The following is a 10138-nucleotide window of genomic DNA, read 5'->3' on the forward strand; positions in this document are numbered from 1 at the left end:
TGTGATTTGTATCTGCTGCTGTCCTATTAGCAAGCCACTGGCTCTGGCAATGAACACATCCCCAGTCTTCCTTTTAAACAAACTTTATATTAAAAAAAAAATGCTTCTAAGACATCTGGAATGTTACCAATTAGTATTCCTGTCTCTGGGGGTAGACCTGGACAGTCTATGAAACAAATTAGCTGAAATGACAATTTTTTTTTCATTTGCTACCCTTGTTTATTGTTCAAATAACTGCCTTTAACCAAGCAGATAATATGTCTATTTGTTTAAAGCTTTCTTCTGAAGATTGCCTAGGTCTGTGTCCTGCATTAGCCAGGTAACTTTGGGCCAGTTACTGAAATTTCTTGAGCCTAAGTGTTCTTATCTGGGAAAGGAGATACTATTAGTACCCACCTAAGGGTGTGTGTGTGTGTGTGTGTGTGTGCACGCGCATGTGCATGCACATATCCATACATACAAATTAGTTTATATAACCCATGGAAAATGCTTTGCTTAGTGACTGACACAACAGCCACTCAGTATATATTAGGTATTTTTACTCTGGGGAAGAAGAAGCAGTTCTTATGCCTGTGGGGAAGGCGCAGGGCAGAGTCAGGCAGCAGAAAATGGCTCCAACCATTTTCTTTTTGGTGGCCTTGGGGACTCTTGCACAGCTCTTGACCACTGTGGCTCTCATAAGACCCCAGCAGGCCTTTCAGACTTCTCTGCACTTGTCCTTTTTTAGCCCCTGCTTGTTGCACCCTTAGAATCACAAATAACCCTGGAGAGAGGGAGTCAGAAGTTCTGACTCTTCCCCTGTAATAGATGGTGACCACACCCCCTGCACCACAGCTGGTGACACAGGCCTTTAGCATAATGGAAGGCATTTGGGGATCTATTTTTCTCTCACTGCGCAGAGCATTACTCACCTCACTCCTCTGTGTCACAAGGAAGGGGGGGACACAATAAATTGGCAAGGATGAGTCAAGTTTCAATAAAGCATCTTTGCTCAGAAGGCAGCAACTGCTGTTTCTTATGCATTCCTGAGATTCAAATTGCAAAGCAAGTCCCAAACTCATGTTTCTTTCCTCCTTTTTTTTTTTTTCCTTTCCAGGAAAGAGCTGCAATTGGAACTGTATTTTGATTGTGTTCTTTCTGGGTTAGAGATGGAAGGAAAGTGATACTCTCAGAGCTGGCTTCTTTAAGGGCCTCTGTGATTCTTGATCCTGAACCAGACTCCTTCCTTGCCGCCTCAGCTCTCACCTTCTCCTGAGACATCAACCCTGTCCAAGCTCCTCTGCCCTTTTTCTCCCTCCTAGGAGTAGCCACGATCACAGTGGTTTCTCAACTGGCTCTAGGTTAGAGATGAGTATGGAGAAAGTCTCCTTCCCTGAGCAGTGCACAGAGGAGCCCTCTCTGCAGGTGTACCCCTGAATCTGTTACATCCATTTCAGTTAAGAGGCTGGTCGATTCCTACATGGGTGTAAGTAGGATGGCTCTGATGTCCCTCTTCTCGGGGTAGCATGAAGTTTTGTTCCCTAGGAGGTGTCGAGAGAGGAATACTAAAGGGAAGGAAGAGGTGGGATCAGTTTTATGATCATTTGGTGTTTAAGCTTAGGGGTTTTTCTTATAACCCCTTGTATTTGCATATATTTTATTATTTCTGTGGCACAAAGCAATGGAAGGATCAGAAGGACAATAAAGGATAGGGCCAAGTTCAGACATTAGGGCAGGAAAGGGAGCATATGACATTTTTGTTTTGTTTTGGGCCCTGCCCTAGGTATATGGAAGTTCCCCAGCCAGAGATTGAACCCGCGTCACAGCAGTGACCCAAGCCACTACAGTGACAATGTTGGATCCTTAACCTGCTACACTGAAAGAGAACTCTTCATCATTGTTGAATTAACCAGCCTTCTGTCTGGCATGAGACATATTTTGAGCATCTCCAAAGACCACAGGAAACAGCATCGCAGAAAACATTGATTTTAACTGAATTTGTGTGTTTGAGGCCCGCAGTTCCCGAACTTGCCTGGTCACAGGGAGTTTGCTGATGATACAAGCTCTGGGCCCCCTGCCAGGGAATTCTGAGTCCCCTGGTCTTGGGTGGGAATCTTTATTTTAGAAGTTCCCCCAGCTGGTTCTGATGACTGGTCAAGTTTAGGCCACATTTTCAGGGGAGATGGTTACACATCAATAAGACAGTTCAGGTTTATTTCTAAAACTCTTGTGAAGTGTAACACACATTCAGAAAAACATACAAATCAGAAACGTGGCTCAGAGCAAACCCTCAAGTGTCCACTTCTCAGTTGTAAAGCAGAACATTGCCAGCATGTGTTTTGGGGGGGCAACTAAACAAAATATGGAAAATGTTTCTGTTTATAATGCATTGGAGCTATTCCATTTCTCTAAAACCTGAATTGTGAGCATTGGGTTTTAGGTTTATCTCTGAAATGCTCAGGCTTTTCTCTGATTTAAGGAGCTGACCTCTCACATTTCATAAACTTGTACCCAATCTTTTTTTTTTCTTTCTTTTTATGGCCACACCCTTGGCATATGTAAGTTCCCAGGCTAGGGGTCGGATTGGAGCTGCAGATGCCAGACTATGCCACAGCCAGAGCAACGCCAGCTCCAAGCTGCACCTGTGACCTACACCACAGCTCATGGCAACGCAAGATCCATAACCCACTGAGCAGGGCCAGGGATTGAACCTGCATCCTCATGGATACTCGTCAGGTTTGTAACATGCTGAGCCACAACGGAAACTCCAAATCTTATAAAATAAACCAGGAGTCAGAATCTCGCTTCAAACACCAACTCCTCTGCTTGCCTGCAGTGTGGTCTTGGGTGAGATACTTCACATCTCTGGCTCTTCTATTCCTCATCTATAAAATAAGAAGAATAATGATATCTACCTCGTAGGATTTTGTAAGCATTAAATTCACTGAGCAAATGCAATCTACAATTTTTCTTTCAGAACCCATTTCATTTTGCTCCTGTCCAAAAATTCTCTTCCTGGAAATTATCTCCTCTCTCCCCTGCATCTGGGTCCTGTACCAGAGTCCTGTGTCATTTCTACCCACATGGAGACGTACTCTCCTACCTCTTCCTACTTAAAAGGAAACAAGCAAACAAACAAAAATGTTTCTGGATCCCGTATCTCTCTCCTGCCATCACCTTATTTTTCTGCTTCACTTCATGGCAAAATTTTTGTAAGTACTGCTTATTCCCTCTATGTTGTCTCCTTTGTGCTTGAATTTGGGCTTCCTTCATCCCTCAGCCATTGAGACTCATGCCTATCAAGACGACAAGTATGGTCTGCATCGCCCTGTCCAAGGATGACTACTCTATCCTTGGTTGGCCTTTCAACCAAGCAGAGTTGACCCTGCTGAGAGTTAGAGGCAGAGGAAACTGCACGTGCAAAGGCCCTGAATGGGGACAGGTTCAGTGGGTTCAAGAAACGGAAAAAAGGCTGGTGTGGTCGGATCCCAGAGAGGGAAGTGTTGGAGCTGAGAAGACAGAGGTCTTCAGGGGCCCAGCCTGTGTCGACCAGAATGAAACTTCAACACCTGGACTGCACAGAGCAGGTGCCCAGTGTTTGTCATTGTTATTATTAAGAGCTTAATAGTACCAAGTGTGAGAGAAGTGGGACAGGGACTGGGCAGGGAAGAAAGAAAAAATCCCAAGTCTTGAAGAGCTTTCTGCCTAGCTGAGGGTCTAGAGAATACCCATTACATAGGTCACAGGACAGGACAGCCTGGGAGCTGATTTATCGATGGTCAATGTGTTGTTATCACCCTCCCTCCCCCCCACCACTTTCTTGGCGAATCATGTCCCATCTAGTGATTCTCTCTGTATAATTAAGGTTTAGTTTTTAACTTAAAAGGGAGCAAAAGTAGGCTATGAGTCCCAGGGAAGAAAGAGATAACTAAGAATATACCAACCATGACATCACAGTGTAGGCTGGGGACAGGGATCAGACCTGGTGTCCTCTCAGCTTTTCCAGACCATTCAAAGTAATCCCCTCCAAAGGCACAATAGCCAGTCTCTGCCATTTCACTTGTCCGAGGCTGCAAATCACACAAAATAAATCAGACTCTGAAAGTAACCGTTTGGATTCCTGGTGCAACACATGTGACCTCTGGGTGTGTTTTTATCCTTCTGGTGTCCTCGCCACACACAACCTTACCACAGGCACACACACACACACACACACACAAAATCTACACACAACATGCGGTTAATACACTCGACACACATACTCATCATGTACAACATACAAACACAACACACATACTCAATATACACTCAACAGATGAGCACACTTGATACATACACAAACTCAACAGATACACATGGGCAACAAACACACACACACACTCACACAAACATTCGTGCACAATCTGAACATTCGTGATCCTGGTGGATTATGAGACTTCCCCTCTCTATACCTTTATTGCCCAGCAGCTGAAAGTGGAACAGTGTGGAGAACTGAAGTGAGTCAGGGAAGACTCGCCACTTTCGATTATAATTTTGTGACACTTATCTGCCAGATCAGAGTCTGGTGGAAAGGCGATTGAGAAAAAAATGAGCAGGTAATTCTTGCCTATGACGGTGCAACTGACATAGTGCACTCTCCTTTTCTGTCTGTCTCTATTTCTATCTCTGATCATGTTGGCCCAGAAGGGTGACGCATTTAGATATTAGCTCATCAAAAATTGATGGGTACTATAGCATTTAAGGGGACATGTTTGAAATAGGCCACCTTGATTTTACTCCCACAAAGCTTTAAGGTTTAGAGGCTACTCCAGACACCATCTAGACCAATTAATTGATGTTGAATAATGTGAAAACCAAAACTTGAGGGAAGAACCCTATGAATAAATGGAAGAGATGATCTTGCTGTCTGTAAAATTAATGTGCTTTCATTTCCAAATTCTGACACTAGCAGAGTTCTTCCCCCAAATGATAAACTCGTGGAGCATTCTGGGTGATGTCATATAAACAAGTAAGATCACAGCGTTCCCTGTTCTTGATTCTGGAGGACCATTCATATGGCAAGAAACATGCCAGGGAAGAATGTATTCCATTCTTAATCCGGTTGTTTTCTGATTTTTCTGCCTGAGGACATTCTGTCCTTACGCTGGTTTTCTAGTGTTCCTCTTTTTCATGTCTGGGAGCCCAATTTTTCTTTTCTCTGTCATGCTCCATTTTCAGCACTCCAGGACAGTGTGGTATCTTTATCCTTTTCATTTTAGATCCTAAAGCATCTGTTGAGTGTCTAAATGTGTCTGGCTCAATACAGGTGCTTCACTGAAGAAAATCCAATAGGGTGTTAAAAGTTAAAGTCACAGAGAAGGACTCGGCAAGATCTCCTTGACAGTTTTTTGTTTTTTACATTTTTAAAGTTTTATGGAAGTATAGTTGCTTTACAATGTTGTGATCATTTCTTCTGTACAACAAGGTGATTCAGTTATAAGATTTCCTTGACAATTTTCTTAGTACTTTTAATGTTTTTTAAAAAACTTATTTTCTGGAGTTCCCGTCGTGGTTCAGTGGTGGACAAATCCCACTAGGAACAATGAGGTTGCAGGTTTGATCCCTGGCCTCACTCAGTGGGTTAAGGATCTGGCGTTGCCGTGTGAGCTGTGGTGTAGGTCACAGACTTGGCTCGGATCTGGCATAGGCCGGCAGCTACAGCTCCAATTAGACCCCTAGCCTGGGAACCTCCATTTGCCGCAGGTGTGGCCCTAGAAAAGACAAAAAACAAAACAAAACAAAACTTAATTTACATTAATCTTGTTTTAGAGCATGTCTACCTGCCACTGATGGAAATGGAAAAACAAAACTCGTTCATCACCCGCAGGCAGTTTGAGAAGCATTGAAGTAGACAACATTAAAACCAAGACAGGAGTTCTGGTTGTGGTGCAGCAGAAATGAATCTAACTAGTATCCGTGAGGATGTGGGTTTGATCCCTGGCCTCATTCAGTGGGTCAGAGATTCGGCGTTGCCGTGAGCTGTGGTGTAGGCTGACAGCTATAGCTCTAATTCCACCCCCTATCCTGGGAATATGCATATGCCATGGGTGCAGCCTTAAAAAAGCAAAAATAAACAAATAAATAAAAATAAATGCTAAAAAAAAAAAGACCCAAAACAAAAACAAAACATTCAGTTCATGAAAAGACACACGTGGAAAAACAAACCCCAGAATGGAGAAGCACGTTAATTGTTGAGGGAGTTATAAGAATAAATTCAAATAAAAATGGGCCCAAAACATGACCAAATCCTAATGCCTGGTGAGCACCTGAGGAGGGGTCAACCTCACTATCACCAGGAAAAAGAATATGAAAGCCACAATGAAAGCCACAGAGCCACCAGCTCAACAGACACAAAGTCTCATAATTCCAAATTTGGTGAAGACACGCTGAGCAGCAGGAGCTCTCAGGTGGGAGAGTAAATCAGCCAAAGCCTTTGGAATACTCTTTGGCAGCATTTACTAAAGCTGAGCATAAAAAGCAATTCCACTCCAAGCCCTAGTCCCAGGAATTAACAACAACGTGTGCACAAACCCGATGAAGAAAGCAGCATGATGGGTGATGGTTGCAAAGTGGAAACAAGCCAAATGACCACCAACAATTGAACAAATTGAATAAATAGATGCTGTGCTCTTCACACAGTGCAAGAGTAAACAGCAGCAGAGCCCATCAAGCCACAGCTTCAAAGAATGATGCCTCCTCTGTTGGGGCATAGCAGGACCTTGTGCAGGATGTTCCAGGACATTTCAGGGTCAGACTCTCCTATAAATTCAGTAACGTCCTCATGCTGGAGTCACTCTTGTCTGCAGAGCCCCTGCTTGGTGCCCAGATGTCATGGGGGTGAGAGAGGGTCCTTGAGAGGGTCCTTGAAAAGGTCTTGGGTGAGAGGAGTCACGGCTGTGGTTGTTGTGTTGCTCTTGTTGAGAGCATTTGAACTGCTGATTCTTTTTTTTTTTTTTTTTTTTTTTCTTTTTAGCTGCACCTGTAGCATATGGGAGTTCCCAGGCTCAGGGTCAGATCAGAGCTGCAGCTGCCAGCCTACATCACAGCCACAGCAGCACCAGATCCGAGCCATGTCTGTGACCTACACCACAGCTCATGCAAAGCCGGATCCTTAACCCACTGAGCGGGGCCATGGATCAAACTCACATCCTCCTGGACACTAGTCGGGTTTGTTACACTGCTTCTTGAAACACAGGTGCTTGTTTGATTGAGTTTTTCAGCCGTCCTGTTCCTGGTAGGCTGGCTACCTGCCTAGCTCCTTCTGCTGTTCCCTACTGTGGACCCTGTGTTCCTGGGGTCACCTCTTCTGGAGCCTGGTGATGGTGTGGGACCCATGGGATTCTTAGGGGTTTTTTGGTTTCTTGTTTTGTTTTGTGTTTTTTGGCTGCGGCCTTGGTATATACAAGTTCCCAGGCCAGGAATCGAACCTGCACCACAATAGCAGCCCAAGCCACTGCAATGACAATGCCTGATCCTTAACCTGCTGTGCCACAATGGAGCTCCAAGATTCTTAGGTCCTTACATCCTTCATTTCTCTGTTCACTCCCCTTGAGATGAGCACATTTTAAAATAGTTATTCTCACACAGTATTTCAAGCTTATACTCCTCCACAATAAGGTCCCCCCAGAAGCATTAGAGAATGAAGCAGTCATGGACCTAAACTCTGTAGACACAGCCCAGATTGATGACTGGGTGGATGACATACAAGGAAATGTTAAGACATTGAGTGACTGCAGAGTACCGAGCACCTACCTTTTCCTCCTGAAAACAACCAGCCCCCACAGCTGTACTCCTTAGCCACGTCTTCCACCCCACTCCAAAGATTTCACTTAAAGTTTGTCTCATTTCTCCAATAACTCTTGTGGGTTTTCTCCTTTGAAGAGCTCTCAAAATTGACTCCCAATGTGCCCCCACCCCCAATCAGCATCCAATGAGAACAAGCCACAACCCCAGCTTTTGGAAAGAGCCAAGTCACAGATCAGCTCAGAAACCTGTGGTGGCTTCACACTGAAAGGGGTATGTTTCCATAGTTTTTAAATGTTGTATTGCTTTCCCCTCCCCCCAAGTTAGTCAATCTAATTTTACAAATATAAAACAGGCAAAACATGTACATTATGTAAAATTCAAAAGGTAAAAAGGGGATATGCAGTGATTTAAAACACCTCGCGCTCTCATTCCTGTCCCCAGCCTCCCAGCCCCCTCTCCAGAGGCAGCATTGTCATAGTTTCTGCCAAAGTCAGTCTGCGGATGCAAGATGACATGTACATAGATAGCTCTTTGCTCTTTTAAAAAACCTCGAACAATAGCATACTACGTACAATGTTTGCCTTTTTACTTGACAGTTCTTGGCAGTTGGATATTTGGCTCTATCTTTTTTCTTTTTTTTTAAATTGTCTTTCTTCTGATGTTTCTAAGCTTAGAGAATATAGGTTACTGACACCCATCATTTTCACAGTACAGGAAGACTTTAAATTAATTTGTTTATTTAAATTTTATGGTTGGGAGTTTCCATTGTGGCACAGTGGAAACGAATCTGACTAGGAACCATGAGGTTGCAGGTTTGATCCCTGGCCTCGCTCTGTGGGTTAAGGATGGGGTGTTGCCGTGAGTCATGGCGTAGGTCATAGACATGGCTCGGATCTGGCGTTGCCGCGGTTGTGGCGTAGGCCAGCAGTTGTAGCTCCAACTCGACCCCTAGCCTGGTAGCCTCCATAGGCCGCTGGTGAGGCCCTAAAAATAAATAAACAAATAAATTTTATGGTCGCATCCAAGACACATGGAAGCTCCCAGGCTAGGGATCGAATGCCTGCCTCCATAGCGACCTGAGCTGCTGCGGTCGGATTCTTAACCCACTGTGCCATGGCAGGAACTCCATAGCTCTGCCTTTTTAAAGGCATCATTCTACTCCACTATATAGAGATTCCAATTGCTGGACACTTGGGAGTTTTACTGATTTTTTGTCTATTATGAGGCTGCAGTGAATAAGAACCTCTTTGTTTCAACTGGCCTCCTCCAGACTGAATTTCCTTGGGTAATTATTAAAATGTTTAATTTTTCCTTTCAAGAAAAGGGGATGTGGAAAGGGAGGGGATCATCTGTGGGCCTGCCGGGAAAACAGGGCTCTTCTGTCTACAACCATGTCCCCTTGGGAGAGCTGCTTGTCATGTGGAGGTGACGTGGAAAAACTCCCAGAAGAGTTGCCTGCATGCAATGTAGTAACACATTGGTCAAGTACTTTAAGAAGTTAAAAATATTGGAGTTCCCACTGTGGCTCAGCAGAAATGAATCCAACTAGTATCCATGAGAATGTGGGTTTGATCCCTGGCCTCGATTAGTGGGTTAAGGAGCCAGTGTTGCTGTGAGCAGTGCTGTAGATCTCAGACGAGGCTTGGGTCCCTCATTGCTGTGGCTTTGGTATAGGCCAGCAGCTGCAGCTCCAATGCAACTACTAGCCTGGGAACTTCCATATGCTGAGGGCGTGGCCCTAAAAAGCCAAAAAAAAAAAAAAGAAAGAAAGAAAGAAAGAAAAATTGGAAATATTTATTTTTAGAAAGTCTTGGCACTGTTATTTTTTTATTGTTCCTAGCTTGATATTATAAACACAAATTATTTATGAATAATGTGCACATTATACTTCTGAAAAAACATTTGAATACAGTAGACTCTCTTGGAATTGCTAGGTAAGACGTAAACTCAAAATGAATTATTAGGAAATTATATGTTGATTAGCAAATAAAATGAAAATGTCCTTAACCACTGATACAGTGACATTGTAGCAAAAATTTTATTTTTTCATTTTTATTATTATTTTTTAATAGTTATTTCTCCAATACAATTTTTTTTCTACTGTACAGCATGGTGACCCAGTTACACATACATGTACACATTCTATTTTCGCATATTATCATGCTCCATCATAAGTGACTAGACATAGTTCCCAGTGCTACACAGCAGGATCTCATTGCTAAAGTAGCAAAAATTTTATATAACAACCTATTGATTGAAATGAAATTCAGGCTTGCACACAAAAATAGGATGAATCTGCTCATGACTAATAAAAGCAAGAAGTTGAAAATATTTAAAATTTTGTTTTAATTTTAAAAAATAAGTTAAAATTTAA

Source organism: Sus scrofa, chromosome 14 (assembly GCF_054392235.1).
Source record: "Sus scrofa isolate SSC_HxYL_T2T_F1_AM1 chromosome 14, Sscrofa_HxYL_maternal_Yorkshire_Landrace_v2.0, whole genome shotgun sequence".
NCBI classification, from domain to species: Eukaryota; Metazoa; Chordata; class Mammalia; order Artiodactyla; family Suidae; genus Sus; species Sus scrofa.